Here is a 25,950-nt window from a genome sequence, read left to right as displayed (position 1 = left end):
AATACCCATGTATACACATAACATGAATATACCTATTTTGAAATATTCCAAAAATTCCTCTTTTAATATTTAAAATGTATGTACATAGGATATCGTGAAAATTCCTCTTTTTGCATCTAAATTTTTAAGCATGCACATACTAAAAAAATAATATAACAAACATTCCTCTTTTCTCTATTTAAACATTTATGCATAAATACTATAAATTTATTTTCCATAAATGTAACAAAAATCCTTCTTTTAGAATTAAAATGCTTATGCATAGAATATGATGAGAATTCTTCTTTTTGCATTATAAAATTTATGCATAAAAATTAAATTTATTTTTTTAATGCTAAAATTTTGGCATAGCTTCACTGCATTTTCTGAAAATACTCAAAATTCTACTTCTAAATTTCTATACATAATGGTGGGACTTCCTCTTTTAAACTTAAAATTTATTATGCATACCTAAGCATAATTATGAGCATAATTACATTTAAACCTCTTGTTTATTTTTAAAATATCCATTTATCATTCTTATATGAAAATAATTACAAAATTGTTAGCCCTCTTTCAACTTAAAATGAATAATTATGAATTTTCTAATCATAAAACAAGCTTAAAAAGAATTAATATTCATTATAACTAGATTAAAAATCATAAAAATTCTTAATCTCTATCCCTAGCTTGTTAAGCCTAGAGTTTTGGTTAAGAAAATGAGATTAACACTAAGATCCATCATTCCAAGAAGGATTCAACCAAAAAGGTGAGTATTCTTACAAAAAAAGAGAGATTTACTAATCAAAAACATTATATTTAAGCATAAAAGATTAGCATTAATCCATTAAACATTATGAATCACTAAAAGCTTGGTTTTAAGAAAAAAAACCATTGATTAAAATGCTTCCCAAGCATTAGAAAGGTTAGGAAGATGATTACCATTGAAAAAGATAGAAAAACACCATTGATTTAGGCTTACCCTTGGTTTTTTGCTTGATTCTTTAGGAGAAGTGAAGCCCCCAAGAGAAGCTTGGCCACCAAGATGGAGAGGGTAATCTCCAAGAGTGGATGAAGATTAGTGAAGCTCCAAAGCTTCCCAAAGGAGAGGCAAAATAGAGGGATAATAAAATTACACTAATTTGAAAATTATGCTGGCATGTAAATACCCAAAGATAAAAATACAAAGGAATGAGAGTCTATTTACAGGTGAGGGAGGCTACTAACCAAGTCCAACTAGGTTCTAGAGGCTTCCAGCTTCAGTTTGATCTAGTTTGGATAAGATTTGGACCAGTTTGGCTAACTTTTTTGATCCAGTTTGAAGGAGGAGAGAGAAGAGATGAAATATCTGATTTTTTTGAATTAAAAATGTGGAGTAATGATATGAAATAAGCGCCTCCTTCATGAGCCCCCTCCCTCCTTACTAAGGTGTCAAAATTTCATTTTTTTACTAATAAACCTCATTTTTTAAATGAATAAACCCAGTACTTAGTCAACTCTTCATCTTATGTGAGAATTTACTCATTTTTGGGGGATTTTCTTTTATTCTTTGCATTTTTCTTAGTGAAACACTTTGATTAATCCTATTGGCCCTTTAGAACACTCTTTGGACCTCAATCAATTTTTTTTGAAAATGTGGACTCTCAGGCTAAGGTCTCTAATACACATTTTCAATTAATTTTTAATGCACATTGAAAAATTATTTTTGAACTTCTGTTTCAGGGGAATTCATCTTAGATATAAGGAGAAACTTTCTATTCAAAGATATCTCAAAATTGAATTATCTCTCTCTAGAATATTTTCTCTCTCTAGGCCAAAAACAAGGGAAAACAATGTTTTCTTGCATTCTGAAATAGGGAACAGTTACAGGGGACTGAGAGGAGAGATTTTGTAACCCATGGTGGTGAGTGACAATGAGACCTAGCCACAGTGATTAGTGTTGCTAAAGATTTAGATGCAAGCTACTCTCACCCAAGAGTCTTAGACTCATTCAGCATATAGATTACTAACTTCAGAAACGACACATGCACAGTTGCCAGCTCTGTAAGCTAGTGACCAAATATGCAGCACACGAATTACATCACTACATGCCTACATGTTGATGAGATCATGGGAGCATTTTGGTGTGACACATTTTGTGCCATCCACTCAAGCTGGGTGTGGCAAGCCTAAGCATATGAAGCCTTGAAACGTTTGGACATGATATTGAATCTATAGCTCATCATTATGATGTAAGAAATCACTTAGATGTAACACCACAAAGTGACTGAGTTGAAATGATAGCAATATGTATGACCACTATTATAACAAACAATTGAGCTGAAGCTAGCTATAGATGCCGAGATTAATGCAAATGCCAATAGAGGAATTGTTACTTCTATCAAGCCCAATGAGATACAAGAATTAGTGTGAAAGCACATTATGGGGGTAATCTACTATACTCTTAACATGGTTAGCTATATACTTAGTAGAAGGAGATGTGATGTTTCTACAATCTACCATCATTGTTATAATTTGTGTGAAATAGAAGGCAATGTCTATTTCACCAACCAAACATATAAGACTTGTAGATAATTACAACGATTAGAGAATAATTGAAGGAACAACTTGAACGTTGGGATTTTGTGAGATCAATTGACTCTCTCCTCTACTCCAACTTGCAAGATGGATTTCCTTAGTTACATAGCTAATACTATATAACTTCCCATGTAGGACAATTTAAAAGTTATTTTTCACCACTAGGGATAACTTTTGTTTTATATATACATGCATACGTATATGTACATATATACACGTACATATCCATAATCTATCTATCGATAGAGAGCGCGCGTGAGAGCTATATAGGTTTTTTTATGGTTACAAAATGGTTGCCTGAACGAAAGATCGGCGGTCATTCAAAGATTAATCTCACGAGTCACAATGCACACGATGCATACATTGTTACACACAATCACAGGAACAGCACATGTAGACAAACAGAACCATTTTCTTTTTTGGAAACGCAGGTCTGGCATTTGTACATGCATGTCACGTGCACGGAGAGTGATTATTTATTTTATTTCTTATTGGGCATCCTGCACAAAGCCTCTTGACGTCCACATGCTGCTAGGCGCGAACGTTGGAGACGTAAACACCGAGGCGATCGATGTTGGTGCCGGCACCGCCGAAGAAGCCAAGAATTTGGGGTTGGACAATTTGGCCATTCCTGGCACTCGGAAAATGGGTGGTGACGTTTGAGGCAGAGAGGCCCACAGCCACCACGCCAATGTGGTTAGGATCGCCGGAGAAGTATCCGGAATCACGAGCGACGGTGACGGAGATGTTACTTAACGCCTCGAGCGCCCCCGTTTTGCCGGGTTGAACTGGATCTTCACTGTGAACGAAATGAAAAGCAATACGAGTTAAGGTAGAAGAACGTGACGTAATTGTGAGAGGCGCTCTCTAACTCGTTACTCTCCTACCTCCTTTGTGCTGCCCACGCGGGAACCGTGTTCATTAAGATTAAGATGGAGATAATCCAAGGCTAGAGTTTGTGTGGATGTGCTTGGAACACACTGCTTTGTATAGGTGTAGTATGAGAGTGTCCCCTTCACGAGTTGAAGTGAGACATTGAACTTGAAGTTAGGAACCAACCATGTTGTTGAGACAATTCTCTTTATAGTGCTATTTTTGTCGAGGCATAATAAGACATAAATGCATTATGAGACAAGAGTCCTGTTTGACGTGGGTAGTCAACTGATTTTGTACATTTAGTGATATATGGGCTTCACGATGGAGGGTGGAGTATCCAAATCACATCCCCGCATCTTGCAGGAAAGTTTTTAGAGCTTGTGATAAGAGGAATGGTTTTTTAACCATGGTGACAAGGATACCTAGGCACAATGATTGGTGTTGCTAAATATTTAGTGACCAAATGTGTAGCACATGAGTTACAACATTGCATGCCTACATGTGGATAAGCTCATGGGAGCATTTTGGTGCAACATATAATGTGTCATCCACTTGAGCTAGGTGGCAAGCTTAAGCATATGAAGCCTTAAAAAATTTGGATAGGATATTGAATCTATAGCTCATCATTAAGGATATAAGAAATCACTTAGATGTTACACCACAAAATGACTGAGTTGAAATGATAACAATATGTATGACCATTGTTATAACAAACAACTGAGCTGAAGCTAGATGCTGAGATTAATGCTAATGCCAATTGAGGAATTGTTACTTCTATCAATCCCAATGAGATTCAGGAATTAATGTGAAAGCACATTATGGGGATAATCTACTATACCCTTATCTTGGTTAGCTACATACCTAGTAGAAGCAGATGTGATGTTCCTACAATCTACCATCATTGTTTTGTGTGAAATACTAGAGGCTAGAACTCAATGTCTATTTCACCAACCAAACATGGACTTGTAGACTCCTATTTGATGGTGGGTAGTCAACTTATTTTGTGCATTTAGTGGTATGTGGGCTTCATAGTGGAGGGTGAAGTATCCATGTAGAGCGGTTCTCTCTACCGTGCAATATAGTGCTCATAGAGTACTACCGATCAACAAATGTGCATTTAGTGGTATGTGGGCTTCATAGTGGAGGGTGAAGTATCCATGTAGAGCGGTTCTCTCTACCGTGCAATATAGTGCTCATAGAGTACTACCGATCAACAAATGTGTTAAGAAACACAATGTCAATTCGAGGACTCGACCCGATTAGTGCATGAAGGCTTATCCCATGAGGGAGAGTTCACATACACAAACCACCACTTGACGATTCAACCATTCAACACCTCAATCAATCTCTCAATCCCTTAAATCCACTACACTAATTAAGAGAACAAGCAATGCATAGCAATCTCTTAATCCCATTCAAACATTGATTAAATTTAGCTTTCCCTAATGCCTGCAAACCCATAAGCGTGCATCTACTAACCCACAAGCTTAAGCAAGCAGAGAATGTAACATTCACAAATCCACAAGCTCATAGAGAGAGTCTATCCCATGAATAACTCATTGCCAATGAAGTGGGCAAGAGCTTGCATCAATGGAGACTACACACACACACTACAAGCATGCAGCATACACAAGAGAAAGAAAAAAACATTCAACTAATCATAGATTAATCTACTTCAATGATGCTAAAACAGATTAAGAGAAAGAAGTGGAGCTATACTCATTGGAGCTTGATGCTCATTAGAGTACAATAGAGAGAGAGTTAGAGAGCTGCCATAGCTTGAGAGCTCAAGAGCTTCACTCAATAGCTTATGAGAATGGCAAAAACGTCCACTTTCTTTAGCTAACATCTCTTTTGTAGAGATGTCACTAACCCTAACCCTAGGCCTCTTTCACACATGGGCAGACAACCCCATAAGTGAGCCTTGCTTAATACACTTAGAACTCTCATTTAGAACCCACATTGGCCTAAAACGATTTACATTGCACTTCGGCACAAAAATATGAAAAAATTATGTGCGTCTTTATGTTCCCATGGCTATAATTCCGCTCTCTCGTGTTAATTGCTTCCGGCCTCCTTCCATAATCCGTGTTCCCGTGTGAGTGTTCCCATGGAACATTCTCCCCTTCCTAAATCGCGCACGTCCTCAAGCGCGGTAGAAACAAAAGCTGCAAAAAACAATGGAAGACAAGTAAAGCCTTTTATTGAAAAAAAAAAACCCAGCAATGACAATCTCACACGTGAGCATGCAAGTGAAAGGCCGATTAGAGTTTTAAAGAGTGCTAAAAGAAGTGAGTAAAGACTAGTGAAAGTGAGACTAAGTGGTAGATAGTGCTATGCAAAGGCAAGTGTGCTTGTACACCACAGGTTATGACCGCAGTCTTAATGTCCTACAAGTATTTAAGTTATTCCTAAGTGGCAACCCTACTCCTAAATATGAGCAATGGTGATTGGACCTTTTTTTCTTTCTTTGTTTCTTTCTTTCTTTCTTTTGTTTTTTTTTGTTTTTTTTTTGTTTTTTTGGTGTGTGGATAAAAGATGAATAAAGAGGAAGGTTCCATCCCAATGAGACCCAAGCAATGGCCAAGAGACCTCCACCAAGAGAATCTAAAGGCTGCTAAGTATCTCAAGGGCGACATACCCTTTTCTTTCTTTTTGACATAAGGAGTACCCCATGAAGATGAGGGCATCGGTCTCAAGGGCCCATAATGTACCCCAGAGTCCTACCAACATCTTTCAAGGCGATAGAGTCCTTGAAGGTCTTCTTCTGATTTTTTTATACGTCAGTGTTCACCCCATGGAAACCAAGGCATCGGCCCCAAGGTGCTAAGATAACCCAAGGTCCTACCAAGCATTCCACATGGCTGTAGACACATCATGTCTCGATTCACTTGTATATATTTTTTAGGGCATGATTTTCGTAATTTTTTTATTAATTCTAGCACCTAGCCCATACCTAAGAGGTAGCTACCACTAGGGATAACTAATATACTTCGAGAGCATAAGAACTTGGCATACTCCGTTGGCATATATCCTACACCGTCTTCAAATAGAAATACCTTCTACTAAGTCCTCTAAGAATCTAGAAATCACTCACCACATTTTAACAACTAATTTAAAACTTAAACCAGCCAACTGTGTGTGAACATGCAAACAATATATGCAAAAGTGAAAAGCACATAAAGAACAAAAGATTATGATTTGAATACACTTGTTGTAGAGCTCGTTGATGTTGTGCGTTTGCATTGATGCATTGCTGATGTTGTGCAGATTACTTCTCTTTGCTCTTTGTAGGCATTGCATGTGTGCTGGTGGAAAGATGGTATCAATCACTTCAGGATGCAAGGACAACCCTGTACAAAAATCGGCTTCTGGAGAAGGTGGTAGAGGAAGGAGTGCTTCCTCGCTAAAATATGGCATTGGTTCTATGGGAAGGTTAAGCAGACAATTCCGATTTTGGAACTGCTCAATATAGGTACTCATAGTGATCCAAAATTGACATGTTGAGACTGGGGGAAGGAGGGCTTGCAAGATAGGTGGTTGCAAGCCATTTATGCATGTATCCCTCCATTTTTGTGCTTGAACCTCCTTAGGTAATCTACGTTGATTTGGTCCTCGGTCTGGTACTCTCACATCAAGAAGGTTATGGCGTTGGGGTGTAATTCCCACAATTTGTTTCATTAAGCTCGTGCCATATCGTCGAAAGTAAGAGCGGCATAGCCAGCAAATGTGTGAAGCTTCTCCTAATACGAGTTGTGCACACTCTTGATGACAATGTGGAAATGGATGATGCTGTTGGGGATAGAATAAAGTGACAAAGTGATGCCCACAGCAATTTTCACCTAAGGCAGCATAAAAGTACCTAGAATGAGTTTGAAAAGGAGGAGCACTATAACCCCCGCGATATTCAGGTTGAGTACTATCAGGGTCAATGCATGGTAGACATGTATCTCGCCAAGTATCCATCAGAAGGTATCTGGGCGTAGAACAATGAAATTTAGAGACTTCAAACTTTATACATTCATATCCATCATTACAATCCCTATCAAAAACAATGTAGATAAGATCATCTCAAAAAGAACACAATCCTGTAATAAAGGCATAAGGAACCACATTAGTAAAAGTGAGGCTATTCAAACACTGATCTACTAAAGAGCTTCAATTGTAGTGTTAATGCCTTACCTTTGGTTTTGTGTATGTCCTTTTTAAGAGGTGGGAAGGATAGCAATTGTCGAGGAATTTGAGCAAGATAAGAGGATTTAGGCAGTGAAGTGCTAGAATCTATTCTCAATGGAGACTCATGTAAAGTTGGATTTGTCTTAGGTACACAAGTTGATAGTGGAAGTGTGTAACAAGGAGAAGTTGGGACAATTGGTGATTCAATACATGTTTGGGGAAGGTCAACATAAGGAGATTTGTAGGTGCTATCACAACCACCTATCCTATCTTGAAGAGGTTGTGTTGATTTCCTTTGCACCCACTGATATGAAAAATCAAGAGTGGCTTTTGGAATCTTATTGATACACTCTTCTGGCTCTAGCAAACCATGGCATTTGGGAAGCCAAAGTGCTGTTGCACCCTCATAATAGCCTTGTGCTTTAAGAACATGCTTTGGGATCTAATGAGTATCAATCTGAGGTTTAGGCTTGGAAAAGATATGCTTTTTAGGAGGTTTAGCAACTAGGCTAGATGGTACAAGTTTGTACGCATCTTTGGGTAGCCAAATTGACAATTCCTTCTTGCCTGGCCTTCTTTGAGCAGTGAACTAGAGTAGTTGGAACATGCCAGCCATGGCCCTCATTTAAGGACTCATCGATTATCCACATCATTTGTCTTGGAGCTTGAAGAGCAGATGTTGAAAGTGGGTTGTGTAAGGTAGAACGACCACCCTTTTGACATGATAAAACTCGTGGAGCAGCAGATCCCAAGATGCAATCAGAGTCAATTTGCAATTTGTATTGTCTATTCTTCCAATCTAATGAACAATTGGTAGCACTTAACCACGATCGACCAAGAACAGCCTCTACCACTGCCTTGGACTTACTAGCCACATAAAAGGGAACTGACATCTGGTGATCCTGAATGGACATCATAATGACACATTTTCCCTCTATAGGGTTATCTTCACTTGAGAAGCTTCGTAAGTCAATAGGAATGTGCACAAGTGTTGGTTGTCCCAAGGCTATCCATGTGTCAAACGAGAGAACATTATAATCTACACCAGAGTCAATTAAGGCAGAGACAAAGTAGGTAGTCTCATGAAGATGAAGACACACTTGAATTTTGAAAGGATCGACATATTGTTCATCAGTAGCCAACTGTAAGGCCAACACAGAAGCCTTGCGATGCTCCTTGTCTTTTGAAACTCTAGCTTTAGCCTCTTCTTGAGCCTGACGTTTAAGTAGGTCATGTGCTTCTTTCCGTGTGTGGGCAGCATGCATTTGTTGAAGCATGGCTTCAGTTAATGGTTCATTGTATTTCTTGAGACGACTTCCATTAATGAAGTTAGGCATTTGCTCACCTTCTAGTGTCTCTAAATGCACTGCACCACTTGGAGTAAGCTCATTAATCACAAATGGTCCTAGGCCACGTTTCTTGAGCTTTCTCTTATGCTTCTTAAGTGTGTACAAGAGCACAAGGTTCCCTTTTTTGAATCTGCCAGTTGTTACATTTCTATCATACCATTGCTTTTGTCTCCTCTTCTCGGCATACATCCCCATTACCGCCAATAAGTGGGTCTCATCAAGCTTTTCCAATTCATCAATGCGTTGAGAAAGCTCATGACCAGTCCAGTCCAATTGTTTAGCAACTCGTAGAGTAGGTACAAGAAATTCAATGGGAAGAATTGCATCTAGCCCAAAAGCAAGCTCAAATGGGGCTGTGCCCATAGATGTTTTATAGGCTGTTCTATATGCCCAAAGAACTGAGTGAAACTTTTGCTCCCAATCAGTCCTATGTCCCTCAACAATCTTTGTGAGTGCTATGCAGAGAATCTTGTTAGTACTCTCAGCTTGACCATTGGTCTGGGGATGATATGGTGCAGAACGCTTGTGAATTACCAAAAATTCTTGAAGTAAAAACTCTATGACCTCATTCACAAAGTGCACACCTTGATCACTAACGATTTCAATAGGTAAGCCATAGCGTGTAAACACGTACTCATACAAGAACTTGGCTGTGGTTCTGGCATCATTTTTAACTGTAGCCTTTGCCTCTACCCATTTAGTCAAATAGTCAGTTGTTGCGACTATAATATATTCGGCATGCGTGTGACGAGCTAGAGGTTTAATGGGACCGACAAAATCAATACCCCATTTGGCAAAAGCACATGTGCTTAACATAGGCCGCAATGGCATATTGTCTTTTGTGATGGGAGGTTTGGTCCTTTGACAATCGTCACAATGTCTCACATATTCTTCGGCATCCATTTGTAAGGTTGGCCACCAAAGCCCAGTCCACCTAATCAACTTAGCTGTGGTATTGCCCGAAAAGTATCCACCCCCAACACCTGCATGTGCATGAGTCAAGATTTTCAAGTAGTCAGCTTCACATACACACATGTGCAAGTTGCCATCCTTGCCCCTTTTGTAGAGTTGGTTTTCTATCAGCATATAGTTGGCTGCTTCAACTTCAATAGCACGCTTTCGATGTTTAGGAATTGTTCGATCAGTATGACCATGCTTAAGATAGTCCACAATATACTTACTCCAACTTGGTGTAGTTGAAATTTGGAATAATGTGACATTATGAATTGGTTGTTGAATATGACATGAAGCACAGTTACGAACAAATTTTTCAGCATCCGCATGCATGGTAGGCCACCATTGCCCATCCTGAGTTATACGTCGCACACAAGTAGTAGCTGATGCATGGATTCCACCAATACCCTCATGTGCCCATTCCAAGATCTCTTCATATTGGTCAGGGTTAGGTATAAGCCGCAACACTCCATCATTACCCTGACGATATAATCTCCCTGAGATTAACTTGAATGGTCACCATAGGTCCACATTAGGACCCGCCGCTAATTGTATCTGCCCACTTGTCAAAATTTCTAAGATGGGTTCAGACCATTTAGGAGTTGTCTCTACAAGGAAAAGTGTTGAATCTAACATTTCATCATCCACACCCACAAGAGCTTCTCGAGAGGTGATTCGAGACAAATGATCTGCCCGTAGATGAGTTGTTCCTTTTCGGACTGCCACTTCAAAATCAAACTCAAGAAGGATGACAAACCACCTCACAATCCTTCCAGTTGCACAAGGCTTATTCACCAAATATAGCAGTACTTGATGGTCCACAAAAAATATGAATTTGTTTGCCAAAAGGTAAATTTGGCGAAACTTTTTTACTGCATATATCATATGGACAAACCTTCTCTTTCTGTTGTGGTATAATTCTTCTTAGCATTGTTCAACTGTCGACTAGTATATGAGATTGGAAAATCCTTATTATGTTCTCTCGATTGAGCCAAAATACATCCAATTGCAAAGTTTGAAGCATCAATATGGACATGAAAGATTTGGTTCCAATCTGGTGCCCGTAAGATGGGTGCAATCACTAATGCTTGCTTCAACTTTTCAAAGGATTCCTCACACTCATCAGTCCAATTAAACTTTACAAGAAGAACATATAATGGTCTGGCTAGGACAGTGTACATGTAGATGAATCGACGATAATAGCCACAATGTCCCATGAATATTTGTACCCCTTTAGGGTTGATAGGCTGAGGTAATGAGACAATGACATCAATTTTATCCATATCTGTTGAAATCCCATTGCGAGAAACAATATGGCCCAAAATTTTTCCTTGTCTTACATGAATTTGCACTTATTAGGATTCAAGCATATACGATAAACTTGACACTTTTAAAACACAAGTCTGAGGTGTTCTATATGATCATCACGCTCTTGTGAGTGAACACATAAATCATCCATGAAGATCTCAAGAAATTGCCTAAGGTACTCCTTGAATACATGACTCATTAACCGCTGAAAGGTTGCTGGTGTATTTGTTAGACCAAATGGCATAACACGATAGGACAAGATGCCATCTTCAGTAGCAAAGGCTGTCTTGTGTTGATCCTTTGGATCAATTGACACTTGATTGTAACCGGAGAATCCATCCAAGAAACTATATGCCTTTTTCCCTGCAAAGTGGGTAATGATCACGTACAGTAGCTGCATATATCATATGGACAAACCTTCTCTTTCTGTTGTGGTATAATTCTTCTCAGCATTGTTCAACTGTCGACCAGCATATGAGATTGGAAAATCCTTATTATGTTCTCCCGATTGAGCCAAAATACATCCAATTGCAAAGTTTGAAGCATCAATATGGACATGAAAGATTTGGTTTCAATCTGGTGCCCGTAAGATGGGTGTAGTCGCTAATGCTTGCTTCAACTTTTCAAAGGATTCCTCACACTCATCAGTCCAATTAAACTTTACAAGAAGAACATATAATGGTCTGGCTAGAACAGCGTACATGTAGATGAATCGACGATAATAGCCACAATGTCCCATGAATATTTGTACCCCTTTAGGGTTGATAGGCCGAGGTAATGAGACAATGACATCAATTTTATCCATATCTGTTGAAATCCCATTGCGAGAAATAATATGGCCCAAAATTTTCCCTTGTCTTACATAAATTTGCACTTGTCAGGATTCAAGCATATATGATAAACTTGACACTTTTGAAACACAAGTCTGAGGTGTTCTATATGATCATCATGCTCTTGTGAGTGAACACATAAATCATCCATGAAGATCTCAAGAAATTGCCTAAGGTACTCCTTGAATACATGACTCAATAACCGCTGAAAGGTTGCTGGTGCATTTGTTAGACCAAATGGCATAACACGATAGGCAAAGATGCCATCTTCAGTAGCAAAGGCTGTCTTGTGTTGATCCTTTGGATCAATTGACACTTGATTGTAACTGGAGAATCCATCCAAGAAACTATATGCCTTTTTCCCTGCAAAGTGGGTAATGATCACGTACAGTAGCTGCATATATCATATGGACAAACCTTCTCTTTCTGTTGTGGTATAATTCTTCTCAGCATTGTTCAACTGTCGACTAGCATATGAGATTGGGAAATCCTTATTATGTTCTCCTGATTGAGCCAAAATACATCCAATTGCAAAGTTTGAAGCATCAATATGGACATGAAAGATTTGGTTTCAATCTGGTGCCCGTAAGATGGGTGCAGTCACTAATGCTTGCTTCAACTTTTCAAAGGATTCCTCACACTCATCAGTCCAATAACTTTACAAGAAGAACATATAATGGTCTGGCTAGGACAGCATACATGTAGATGAATCGACGATAATAGCCACAATGTCCCATGAATATTTGTACCCCTTTAGGGTTGATAGGCCGAGGTAATGAGACAATGACATCAATTTTATCCATATCTGTTGAAATCCCGTTGCGAGAAACAATATGGCCCAAAATTTTCCCTTGTCTTACATGAATTTGCACTTGTCAAGATTCAAGCATATACGATAAACTTGACACTTTTGAAACACAAGAGTGGCCTCTCTCACTTATAAATAGACCCTCATTCTTTTGTATTCTCATCTGTGAAGAGCTAGACCATGCTAGTATTACATTAAAATAAGCATATTATCTATTATCCCTTAAAAATCCTCTACATTTTGGAGAGATTGAGGCTTCTCTCTCTCTTCAACCATCCTTGGAGCTTTCCTCTCAACACACTAACCAATTGATTGTTTGGGGAGCTTCCTTCTAAGAGAAAGAAGCAAGCAAAATCAAGATATAATTTCATGGTTTTTCTCTAATATTCTCAATGTTTTCACTTCTCAACCCCTCTCAAGCTTGAGAAGTTTCAAATGGATTGTTTTCCAATGCAAATTAAGATTTCTAAAGAATTCTAATGATTAATCACAAAAATATGATCATCACGCTCTTGTGAGTGAACACATAAATCATCCATGAAGATCTCAAGAAATTGCCTAAGGTACTCCTTGAATACATGACTCATTAACCGCTGAAAGGTTGCTGGTGCATTTGTTAGACCAAATGGCATAACACGATAGGTAAAGATGCCATCTTCAGTAGCAAAGGCTGTCTTGTGTTGATCCTTTGGATCAATTGACACTTGATTGTAACCGGAGAATCCATCCAAGAAACTATATGCCTTTTTCCCTGCAAAGTGGGTAATGATCACGTACAGAAGCTGCATATATCATATGGACAAACCTTCTCCTTCTGTTGTGGTATAATTCTTCTCAACATTGTTCAACTGTCGACTAGCATATGAGATTGGGAAATCCTTATTATGTTCTCCTGATTGAGCCAAAATATATCCAATTGCAAAGTTTGAAGCATCAATATGGACATGAAAGATTTGGTTCCAATCTGGTGCCCGTAAGATGGGTGCAGTCACTAATGCTTGCTTCAACTTTTCAAAGGATTCCTCACACTCATTAGTCCAATTAAACTTTACAAGAAGAACATATAATGGTCTGGCTAGGACAGCGTACATGTAGATGAATCGACGATAATAGCCACAATGTCCCATAAATATTTCTACCCCTTTAGGGTTGATAGACCGAGGTAATGAGACAATGACATCAATTTTATCCATATCTGTTGAAATCCCATTGCGAGAAACAATATGGCCCAAAATTTTTCCTTGTCTTACATGAATTTGCACTTATCAGGATTCAAGCATATACGATAAACTTGACACTTTTGAAACACAAGTCTGAGGTGTTCTATATGATCATCACGCTCTTGTGAGTGAACACATAAATCATCCATGAAGATCTCAAGAAATTGCCTAAGGTACTCCTTGAATACATGACTCATTAACCGTTGAAAGGTTGCTGGTGCATTTGTTAGACCAAATGGCATAACACGATAGGCAAAGATGCCATCTTCAGTAGCAAAGGCTCTCTTGTGTTGATCCTTTGGATCAATTGACACTTGATTGTAACCGGAGAATCCATCCAAGAAACTATATGCCTTTTTCCCTGCAAAGTGGGCAATGATCATGTACAGTAGCTGCATATATCATATGGACAAACATTCTCTTTCTGTTGTGGTATAATTCTTCTCAGCATTGTTCAACTGTCGACTAGCATATGAGATTGGGAAATCCTTATTATGTTCTCCCGATTGAGCCAAAATACATCCAATTGCAAAGTTTCAAGCATCAATATGCACATGAAAGATTTGGTTCCAATCTGGTGCCCGTAAGATGGGTGCAGTCACTAATGCTTGCTTCAACTTTTCAAAGGATTCCTCACACTCATCAGTCCAATTAAACTTTACAAGAAGAACATATAATGGTCAGGCTAGGACAGCGTACATGTAGATGAATCGACGATAATAGCCACAATGTCCCATGAATATTTGTACCCCTTTAGGGTTGATAGGCCGAGGTAATGAGACAATGACATCAATTTTATCCATATCTGTTGAAATCCCATTGCGAGAAACAATATGGCCCAAAATTTTCCCTTGTCTTACATGAATTTGCACTTGTCAGGATTCAAGCATATACGATAAACTTGACACTTTTGAAACACAAGAGTGGCCTCTCTCACTTATAAATAGACCCTCATTCTTTTGTATTCTCATCTGTGAAGAGCTAGACCATGCTAGTATTACATTAAAATAAGCATATTTTCTATTATCCCTTAAAAATCCTCTACATTTTGGAGAGATTGAGGCTTCTCTCTCTCTTCAACCATCCTTGGAGCTTTCCTCTCAACACACTAACCAATTGATTGGTTGGGGGGCTTCCTTCTAAGAGAAAGAAGCAAGCAAAATCAAGATATAATTTCATGGTTTTTCTCTAATATTCTCAATGTTTTCACTTCTCAACCCCTCTCAAGCTTGAGAAGTTTCAAATGGATTGTTTTCCAATGCAAATTAAGATTTCTAAAGAATTCTAATGATTAATCACAAAAATATGATCATCACGCTCTTGTGAGTGAACACATAAATCATCCATGAAGATCTCAAGAAATTGCCTAAGGTACTCCTTGAATACATGACTCATTAACCGCTGAAAGGTTGCTGGTGCATCTGTTAGACCAAATGGCATAACACGATAGGCAAAGATGCCATCTTCAGTAGCAAAGGCTGTCTTGTGTTGATCCTTTGGGTCAATTGACACTTGATTGTAACCGGAGAATCCATCCAAGAAACTATATGCCTTTTTCCCTGCAAAGTGGGTAATGATCACGTACAGTAGCTGCATATATCATATGGACAAACCTTCTCTTTCTGTTGTGGTATAATTCTTCTCAGCATTGTTCAACTGTCGACTAGCATATGAGATTGGGAAATCCTTATTATGTTCTCCCGATTGAGCCAAAATACATCCAATTGCAAAGTTTGAAGCATCAATATGGACATGAAAGATTTGGTTCCAATCTGGTGCCCATAAGATGGGTGCAGTCACTAATGCTTGCTTCAACTTTTCAAAGGATTCGTCACACTCATCAGTCCAATTAAACTTTACAAGAAGAACATATAATGGTCTGGCTAGGATAGCGTACATGTAGATGAATCGACGATAATAGCCACAATGTCCCATGAATATTTGTACCCCTTTAGGGTTGATAGGCGGAGATAATGAGACAATGACATCAATTTTATCCATATCTGTTGAAATCCCATTGCGAGAAACAATATGGCCCAAAATTTTCCCTTGTCTTACATGAATTTGCACTTGTCAGGATTCAAGCATATACGATAAACTTGACACTTTTGAAACACAAGTCTGAGGTGTTCTATATGATCATCACGCTCTTGTGAGTGAACACATAAATCATCCATGAAGATCTCAAGACATTGCCTAAGGTACTCCTTGAATACATGACTCATTAACCGCTGAAAGGTTGCTGGTGCATTTGTTAGACCAAATGGCATAACACGATAGGCAAAGATGCCATCTTCAATAGCAAAGGCTGTCTTGTGTTGATCCTTTGGATCAATTAACACTTGATTGTAACCGGAGAATCCATCCAAGAAACTATATGCCTTTTTCCCTGCAACTCGTTCCAAAACATGATCCATGATTGGAAGTGGGTAATGATCACGTATAGTAGCTGCATTAACCTTCTTGAGGTTTACACATACTCGAAGTTTTCCATTTTTCTTGGGCACCACTACAATAGGGGAGACCCATTCAGTGTATTCAATCTCATAGATAAATTCTGCCTCTAAGAGCTTGTCTATTTCTTCTTTTATCTTTCGTGCAAAATTCTCATTGTAAGTATAAGGACGTTGCTTGGAAGGCTTTGCATCCTCTCGCAATGGAATTGTATGCTGACATATGCTTGGATAAACTCCTTTGAGGTCTTTATAACTCCAAGCAAAAACATCACGATACTCCTTTATTGTTTGAATTAATAACTTCTCCTCATCTAAGGACAAGTCTGTGGAAATCCACACATAGCGAGGCTCTTCTCCTGGCTTAGCGATATCAAATTTTTTGCATCTTCTGGACCATCATATGAAACCCCTGGCATGCTTGGATTTTGTCGCATGGACTGTTAAAGAACAATCTTCCGATCTTGAAGAGTGTACTGTGTGAAGTTGGGGGGAACATTGAGACCTTGTTCTTGTCCACTTGAGTCATCACTAATTGAAGACCATGCGGTTTTGAGCTCTCTTTTGCAATCTTGCATCAGATTTTTTTGCTCAACCGTTATCTTTGCACTTCCGACAGTCTCTTTTGAATCGGTTTGAGACTTGAGTTTTGGTTTTGGTTTCTTCATTTTTTTGCGATTTTTGCTAACAGTTTTTAGCTTTTCTCCTGGTTGGAATCCATCTGATCGTTTTACTTGGTCTTTGATACTATCTTGTGCTTGGACATAGTATAGATATCCATTCTTTCCTGAGAAGTGAGGTGGTGGTCGAGAGTGTTCATTCTTAAACTCCTCGTCTTCTTTTTGTATTCTCTCACATCGTTCCCTCTCATCTTGTTTACGGATTCTCTTATGGCTCTTACAGCATTTACGTTTAGGTTGGCTTCAAGGGATCTCTACTTGAACCTCCCTCTCAAGAGTAGGCATGCCTTTCCTAGCTCTTCCTCGGGGATTATCACATCATCATCCAAATCAGAGTCCCATCCATCTTCCTTATCAACATCATTAGCAGATTCGAGTGTTAAATCCTCCACTGAGACTTCCTCAACATGCAGTGCTGTTGTGGATGCATCCCCATAGTACAAATCATCTAGAAGGTCACGTGGTTGTACCATTCATATAGGAATAATGTCATATCCATCTGAGTCACAAAATTGAATTGGCTTAGGTAAAGCACATGTCGATAATGTTGCAAGGACATGACTCCATTCTAGTGGATCAATTAAGTGCTCAGGGAAGGGTTGTGGAATGTATGCCTCATCTGATACACTTCGATTACCCTTAAGTCTCTCAGTGTTGAAGTCCCTACATGAGGCTCCACACATCCACAGATCTTCTCGCCCATCTGACAATGTAACTCTTGAGCCCTGAGACGAAGCAGAATCAAACTCATCTATTGGAGACCTTGTTACATCATGATATGAGTGATTCTTTAGGTTGACCCTTGTGATGATGACAGAATCATGTCGGAGGTACAAATAATTGTATCCCCAATCTTGAATCATTTGAAATTGTCGCATGAATGATCTACCCAATATCACTTCATAGTTTTGATGCTTTCCAAAATCCACTACTGCAAATGTGTGCTCATATTCAATCCCACATGTGGTGACCAATATGTTCTCCAGCAGCCCAATGGGATGTTCTAAGCTTCCATCTGCTAAGCTGCAAGCACATCTTGGTACTCCTAATAGCTGGTTTGTCCCACTTTTCCCAAATGGACCTTGTCACAATGCCCACTCCTGCACCACTATCAAGTATTGCAGTTGAAGCTACTTTTCGCACTTTTAATGGGAGGGTAGTATTTCCCTGATCGTCCTCACAAAATTTTCCTACTTTGTTGATAGGAACTGGCATAACATGCTTTGTCTTAGGGTGTATAGTACAATGATGGTGACCCTTTTGTAGCAATACCTGCTCTGACAAACATGTGGCAATATCATTCCACAACTCTGGACGAAGCTTTATCAAATCAAGCAAAGGTATGGTACAAGCCACTTTGGTGCTGACAAAATAGCTTGCACGATTCCCATATCCATCTCCTTTGTCAACCTTCTATGCATGGAGGGTATCCTCAAGGTTTGAGAACAGTTCCCATATTCTCCCAAATAAGATGGTAAGGTTTTCATTGTATAATTACTTCTAGGAGAAACAATTGTTTGAACTTCCTCCTGGATGCTTGGGCGTCTAAAGTTGTTTTGTGTGCCCCTGGTAAAATCCACCTCAGAGAATGGTGAGATAATAGAGGACATATTCTCATTAACTTTCTCATGAATTGCTGCCCACATCTCATTTGCCATGTCCTCGTTAGCATCAATAACTTCATCATTGCATGGGAAGGCAAGACTAGGTGGCGGCAGAATGCCTTCTTTCAATGGGGTGTCAATTGGTGCAGACTTTTCGCTATGAGCTTGTGAGATCAGCTCACTTTTCATTTCCCAACTTGATGACACTTCTGGTATGGTTTCTAATGTTGGCTTAAGAGAGGCTGGGCCCCGAGGGATAGGTGGAGGTGGGCCCTCAAGTATTGATTGAGCTTCCCTAATGAGTTGCTGATGTACAACTAGATTGATCTTCTCCTCACGAGGGTTTGGGTATTCTTGAAGCTTCTTGGGTAGCTCAGATAAAGCTGCAATGCGACTTCTATGAGCATCAATGATGGCATCTAGAGTCTCGTTCACCTTATCCACAAAAAGAGAACCCCCAGAACTATCCTTGGTTGTACTAGCCTCATCTTGTTTAGCACTAGGCCCAGGTTGAGGTTGATGCTCCTCATGCACTTCTTGGGATGTAAAAGCTTGATCCCTCATGTTTTGTTTAGAGACTTCTTGAGAACTACTGGATGCACTCTTAGTTTGCTTGTTGCGGTTCTTTTTCCTCCTAGTGGTCCTTTTTCTATTGGAACGTAGGGTCTTGTCCACTAGATTTGCCTTTGCATCCCTAGTTCGAGGTGTCTCATCAGTCTGCATTTCGGCATTTCGTGTCTGTGATCTAGTCATGACTCTAAGTGGCACGACATCCTCATTCTCTGATAAAGGTATGGCGATGGAACTGCCCCTACAAAGTTGAGTGAGACCTTTGGTTGAGAGGTGCCTTCCTCATGTGGTTTCAGCAAACAATCCTTTGGAAAGTGTTCTACACAACACCCTAGACAATATCTTTCAATTGGTGGAAACCGTGGTACTGTTGTATTGGATCGAGCTGCTTGCCTTGGGCGATGTGGACAATCACGAGCCCAATGGGGTTCTCTGTACTCATAACAGGGGCCCATTAGTTTGGCTTCTACTTTCCTTTGCTGCCATTGACCTGAGGGGCCTGGAGTCCTAGGTTGGTAGCCACCTAGCAACATCAAAGAATTTTGTTCCCCTGATATGTGGTACTTTCAAAGAGATTTTCCTTGGATGAATATGATGCATATTCCTCCTCCACATAGCTTAGGTTTACCAAGTCTCTACACATATTTGAATTGTCGTAGTCAACAAACCTCACAGGAGCAGTCCCAGGAGCAGGAGGTTGAGCTCCAAGTACAGGTCGTGCTTGCTCTTGTGCCATCGGTGGCTTACATTCAAAATTAGTATACTGTTGATGCATTTGTGGAGCCACTGCACCCCTTTGCTGCTCACGCTCCTGTCTCATTCTTGCAATGCGAGTACATTCCTGTGTGGTGTGGGTATAATTCTAAGCACAGGCCTGGCACCACTTCTTTGTGGGTTGGTTTGTGACTAGAGGAGAAAAGGTATTACATTCTTCGGTTTTATGGTTACCGCCACATGCTCCACAAAGATGAGGACCTGTAGGTAGTACACTCCTCATTCGCTGCTGCTGTTGTTGTGGCTACATGGGTGGGCGATATGTTTGTCCCAATATCCTTAGTACTAGGTTGTGGCTACATGGGTGGGCGATATGTTTGTCCCAATATCCTTAGTACTAGGTTAGCTATTTGGTTTGGATTTACTAGTGCGCTAGACCCTGAACTTTGGTCATCACCCCACTGATCCCTAGGTTGCACCTCAGGGCCAGAACCATCTTAGAATTTGAAGTTATCTGTGAAATCCATAGCATCATGGCAACACTCATTGAAATTTGTATGCTTCTTTGCATAGAGATGTGTGTGCAGTGTTGAATTTTTAAGTCCTTTAAGAAGAGAGAAATTAATCGACTCTGGGTGGGCTTCTCATCTTTTGGGCAACGATTAATGTATTGCTTCATCCTATTTACACAGTCTCTAACACTCTCAGTCTCGCCTTGCTTGAAAGAGTAGATGTTTGCTGCTGTGTCATGCTGAATCCCCATCAAGGAAAAAGTAGCAATGAATCTCTCTTCCAAAACTCGTAAAGAAGATTTGTCTGAAGCCTCTAGTGCCTGAAACCAAGCAAGGGCCTTTCCCTCAAGAGTGAGCCCAAATCCTTCAATTTGCATATGCTTGTCAGCAGTCACTTGCTCAGCTCAAACTGCTTGCCTAAATGCTGCTACATGGTCATATGGATCTCCCAACCCTTCGTACTTCTTTACCAGTTTCTGAAGAGTTGATGGCCTTACTTGTCTTGAATACTCATCATAGGGCCTACAGCCTCTCACTCTCAGTGGGAACTGTTTCTCTCTTTGGTAAGATGGTCCACATGCATCCCAAATTGGTGTGGGTCCCCTATTACCTGCCTCACCAACCCCCTCCAAAGATCTTGTTACCCACATTTCAGGAGGTGCATTTATGGGAGGCCGAGTTGGCTCCCCTACCCTCCGATTGTCATAGTGAGAGAAACGTTGTTGTGGTGTGATCTGTGGTCGCACTTTTGGTGTAGGATAATATCTTGGTGCTAGAGTTGGGCTACTTGCAGTGGTCCACTTTGATGTTGAGGGTCCCTCTCTAGTGAACTCTCTTAGGGGAGGAGCAATAGTTTCTCCAAGAAAGGCTATCTCTCCTGGTTTAGTTGTATTAGTTGAGAACACTTCCATGAATAATGGTTGTCCTCTCCACGTGAGCTCACGAATTTCCTTCCAATCTAAGGTTCGGTATTCATTGGCCCATTTATCAATGATTCGGTTCTTGTGTCCTGCAAGCTTCTCGACTACCACCACAAGTGCTAGAGGAAGATCTAGCTCTGGCAATCTAGTTGTGGCATAATATCCTTCTAAAGAGTCCTTATAGACCTCTTGAAGTAGGTCATCCTGAAAGACCTTTGTCACTAGAATTTGTCGTACAAACTCCCATTGGTTCTCAGCCCCGTGATCCATTTTGCTCTTGCCTTTCCTGTCCCTTTTCAAATTTAGATCTACACAAAGTAAATCATCTATGGATGGCTTTGAGGACTGTGCATTGGATGGTCCAGGCATGTCTGGCTCAATGAGCCAATCATTTCTAGACTCCCTTGCTCCAAAAGGCTTTAATAAATCTAGGAACTCACTCTTAGAGAGCTCTCCTAATTTGTCTACATTCTCTGGATGATAGGTGACTTCATATAGCGAACACCATCTCCACCCATGTACATGTTACCCTGGTCATTGACTAGAGGTGCTCTATCAAGCTCTGAGAAAAAGTCTACGATCTTAACGAGATACCGTTGTGGATCCCTAAAGATCTCAGCTCCTTGAGCATTCGTGTAGACATATTGAAGTCTCACATTGAGTGGTAACCCCATGATGTCGGCTTCAAATGGATTAAAAGATCTTGTGGGTGTCCTATTTGGGGCTAAGGGATGACTATTTGACGGCCCTAGATTGTCCATAGACAATGAGCTAGTTGTCCTGGAAAGGGTGTCAGATTGGGATTCGGAAGAGGTTTCAGCAATATCTGCCAAATTTCCTACCGATTGGGTCCCACTTTCCTGCGTAGGTACTCTAGAAGGTGCCCTAGACCCTATGGCAGTGTCTATATGACGTCCTGACTGCAAGTGCATAAGGTCAAATTTTAAGGTTTTTTTAAATATTTTTTTTTCAAAAAATCCAAAAATTTTCAAGTTGGCTCAAACTTTGCCAGAACCCATTTTGAACCCCCTCGAACACATTAGGCCAAAAAAATAGCGTATTTTTTTGGATCAAAAATCGCCTAAAATTTACCAGTTTTCCATACTGACTCACTATGGGAAAATGGTTCCGGGACCGAAATTTCGACGATGGGTGTTTTCTAACTCCTCTCGAAAAGTTAGATAATCTCCCAAATTTTTGCGGCAGAAAATGATTTTTTTATTTTTTTTTGCACCTCCTTATCCGGTGCGGTGGCGGTCTTTATGGTGCGGTGTGTGGGTCTCTCTGCGCAGTGTGCTGTTCACACACAACCGCCTTCTTTTTTATTATTATTATTTTTTTCTTTTTTGAAGTGCGTGTGCAGTGAACTCAATGCGTGTGCAGCTGTGAGATTTACAGCGAATTCAATACATGTGCAGCAGTGAACTCAATGCATGTGCTGCTGTGAGATTTACAGCGAATTCAATACATGTGCAGTGAACTCAATGCATGTGCAGCTGTGAGATTTGTAGCAAATTCAAAATGTTCAATCTTTATGTGTGTACGGATTTCAGTTTCTTTACAGGTGCAGGTTTAACAGAGAACTAGAATGCAGGTTTAACAGAGAACTAAAATACACAAAATTAAAGATGCAGAAAACTAAACTAAGCTAAGAACAAAAAATAAAATGAACATGCAGCAAATTGAAACTCTAAAAATTTTCCTCAAACAGAATGACAGAAATGCAAAAACAAGCCTCTCTCTTTTGCACACAGATTGAAATTTGCAGGTTTAGCGCCTACCTCCCAATCCTTCCCATGTGTTGAATCCTTGTCCTGACCTCAAGGGAGAAGCGTAGCCAGCCAATCGCTCTCAAATTGCAAGACAAATAAAGAGAATTTAACAACAGATTAGTCTTAAATAAGTACCAAAATTAGTCCCAAAGCCTGCTCTCATATCCAACAGTTTTGCAACCGATTGGAGCTTAACAAGGAGTGGTAGTGTGTGTATGGTGCTCAACTAATGTAGGCACTCGCTCCCCGACAGCGGCGCCATTGTAGAGCGGTTCTCTCTACCGTGCAATATAGTGCTCATAGAGTACTACCGATCAACAAATGTATTAAGAAACACAATGTCAATCCGAGGACTCGACCCGATTAGTCCATGAAGGCTTATCCCATGAGGGAGAGTTCACATACACAAACCACCACTTGACGATTCAACCATTCAACACCTCAATCAATCTCTCAATCCCTTAAATCCACTACACTAATCAAGAGAACAAGCAATGCATAGCAATCTCTTAATCCCATTCAAACATTGATTAAATCTTAGCTTTCCCTAATGCCTGCAAACCCATAAGCGTGCATCTACTAACCCATAAGCTTAAGCAAGCAGAGAATGTAACATTCACAAACCCACAAGCTCATAGAGAGAGTCTATCCATGAATAACTCATTGCCAATGAAGTGGGCAAGAGCTTGCATCAATGGAGACTACACACACACACTACAAGCATGCAGCATACACAAGAGAAAGAAAGAAGCATTCAACTAATCATAGATTAATCTACTTCAATGATGCTAAAACAGATTAAGAGAAAGAAGTGGAGCTATACTCATTGGAGCTTGATGCTCATTAGAGTACAATAGAGAGAGAGTTAGAGAGCTGCCATAGCTTGAGAGCTCAAGAGCTTCACTCAATAGCTTATGAGAATGGAAAAAATGTCCACTTTCTTTAGCTAACATCTCTTTTGTAGAGATGTCACTAACCCTAACCCTAGGCCTCTTTCACACATGGGCGGACAACCCCATAAGTGAGCCTTGCTTAATATACTTAGAACTCTCATTTAGAACCCACATTGGCCTAAAACGATTTACATTGCACTTCGGTACAAAAATATGAAAAAATAATGTGCGTCTTTATGTTCCCATGGCTACAATCCCGCTCTCTCGCGTTAATTGCTTTCGGCCTCCTTCCATAATCCGTGTTCCTGTGAGTGTTCCTGTGGAACAATCCAAATCACATCTCCAATGCCCATCACCTCTTGCTGGTAAATTTTTAGAGTTGGTGATAAGAGGAATGGTTTTGTAACCCATGGTGGTGAAAGACCTAGCCACAGTGATTAGTGTTGCTAAAGATTTAGATGCAAGCAACTCTAGCCCAAGAGTCTTGGACTCATTCAGCATATAGATTACTAACTTCAGAAACGACACATGCGCAGTTGCCAGCTCTGTATGCTAGTGACCAAATATGCAGCACACGAGTTACATCATTACATGCCTTCATGTAGTGATGAGATCATGGGAGCATTTTGGTGTGACACATTTTGTGCCATCCACTCAAGCTGGGTGTGGCAAGCCTAAGCATATAAGGCCTTGAAAGGTTTGGACATGATATTGAATCTATAGCTCATCATTAAGGATGTAAGAAACCACTTAGATGTAACACCACAAAATGACTGAGTTGAAATGATAGCAATATGTATGACCACTGTTATAACAAACAATTGAGCTGAAGCTAGATGCCGAGATTAATGCAAATGCCAATAGAGGAATTGTTACTTCTATCAAGCCCAATGAGATACAAGAATAAGTGTGAAAGCACATTATGGGGGTAATCTACTATCCTCTTAACATGGTTAGCTATATACTTAGTAGAAGGAGATGTGATGTTTCTACAATCTACCATCATTGTTATAATTTGTGTGAAATAGAAGGCAATGTCTATTTCACCAACCAAACGACAACGATTAGAGAATAATTGAAGGAACAACTTGAACGTTGGGATTTTGTGAGATCAATTGACTCTCTCCTCTACTCCAACTTGCAAGATAGATTTCCTTAGTTACATAGCTAATACTATATAACTTCCCATGTAGGACAATTTAAAAGTTATTTTCCGCCACTAGGGATAACTTTTGGTTTTGCCGGGTTGAACTGGATCTGCGCTGTGAACGAAATGAAAAGCAATATTAAAAAGACGAGTGAAGGTAGAAGAACGTGACGTAATTGTGAGAGGCACTCTCTAACTCGTTACTCTCCTACCTCCTTTGTGCTGCCCACGCGGGAACCGTGAAGCTTCGTGCTTCCATTGCCGTACACAACCTCCAAGCCCGAGAGTATTTCCGTGTAATAAATGGTGACCTTCGAAACACCTGAGTTATGCCATCCGTCATCGTCGAAGGCCCAAGAATCACCGCTGCATCAGCCTGCAGAATCATGAAGCATACTAATTATTCAATTAGCTACTATAGCCAGCTATACAAGAGGCTAAAATCAAATATCATACCAATTAGAAGTTGATGATACATTGTTCGCCCTACGTACTTACCTGGGTTGAACTAGACATCTCGCTAAATCTGTTGTTGTTGCAAAGTGGAGGAAAGGAGGAAAGGCGTTGTTGGTGCCGATACAATGCAATGCGCTGGTATAGACTCGTTG

At 39.9% G+C, this 25,950-nt stretch overlaps 1 long non-coding RNA gene across 1 annotated transcript; it reads right to left on the bottom strand.

Moving 5' to 3' along the window:
* Positions 1 to 2,950: 2,950 nt before the first annotated feature.
* Positions 2,951 to 25,689, bottom strand: LOC147639573 (uncharacterized). Its single transcript, XR_015269457.1, has 3 exons — positions 25,555 to 25,689; positions 25,440 to 25,457; positions 2,951 to 3,326 (listed from the first exon to the last, which is right to left on the bottom strand). It is a non-coding gene; the product is annotated as an uncharacterized LOC147639573 (long non-coding RNA).
* Between the last annotated feature and the right edge of the window lie 261 nt (positions 25,690 to 25,950).

Source organism: Cibotium barometz, chromosome 3, assembly GCF_041138505.1.
Source record: "Cibotium barometz isolate CiBa-2024 chromosome 3, ASM4113850v1, whole genome shotgun sequence".
Lineage (NCBI taxonomy): Eukaryota > Viridiplantae > Streptophyta > Polypodiopsida > Cyatheales > Cibotiaceae > Cibotium > Cibotium barometz.
This window is presented reverse-complemented; position numbering and strand designations above follow the sequence as displayed.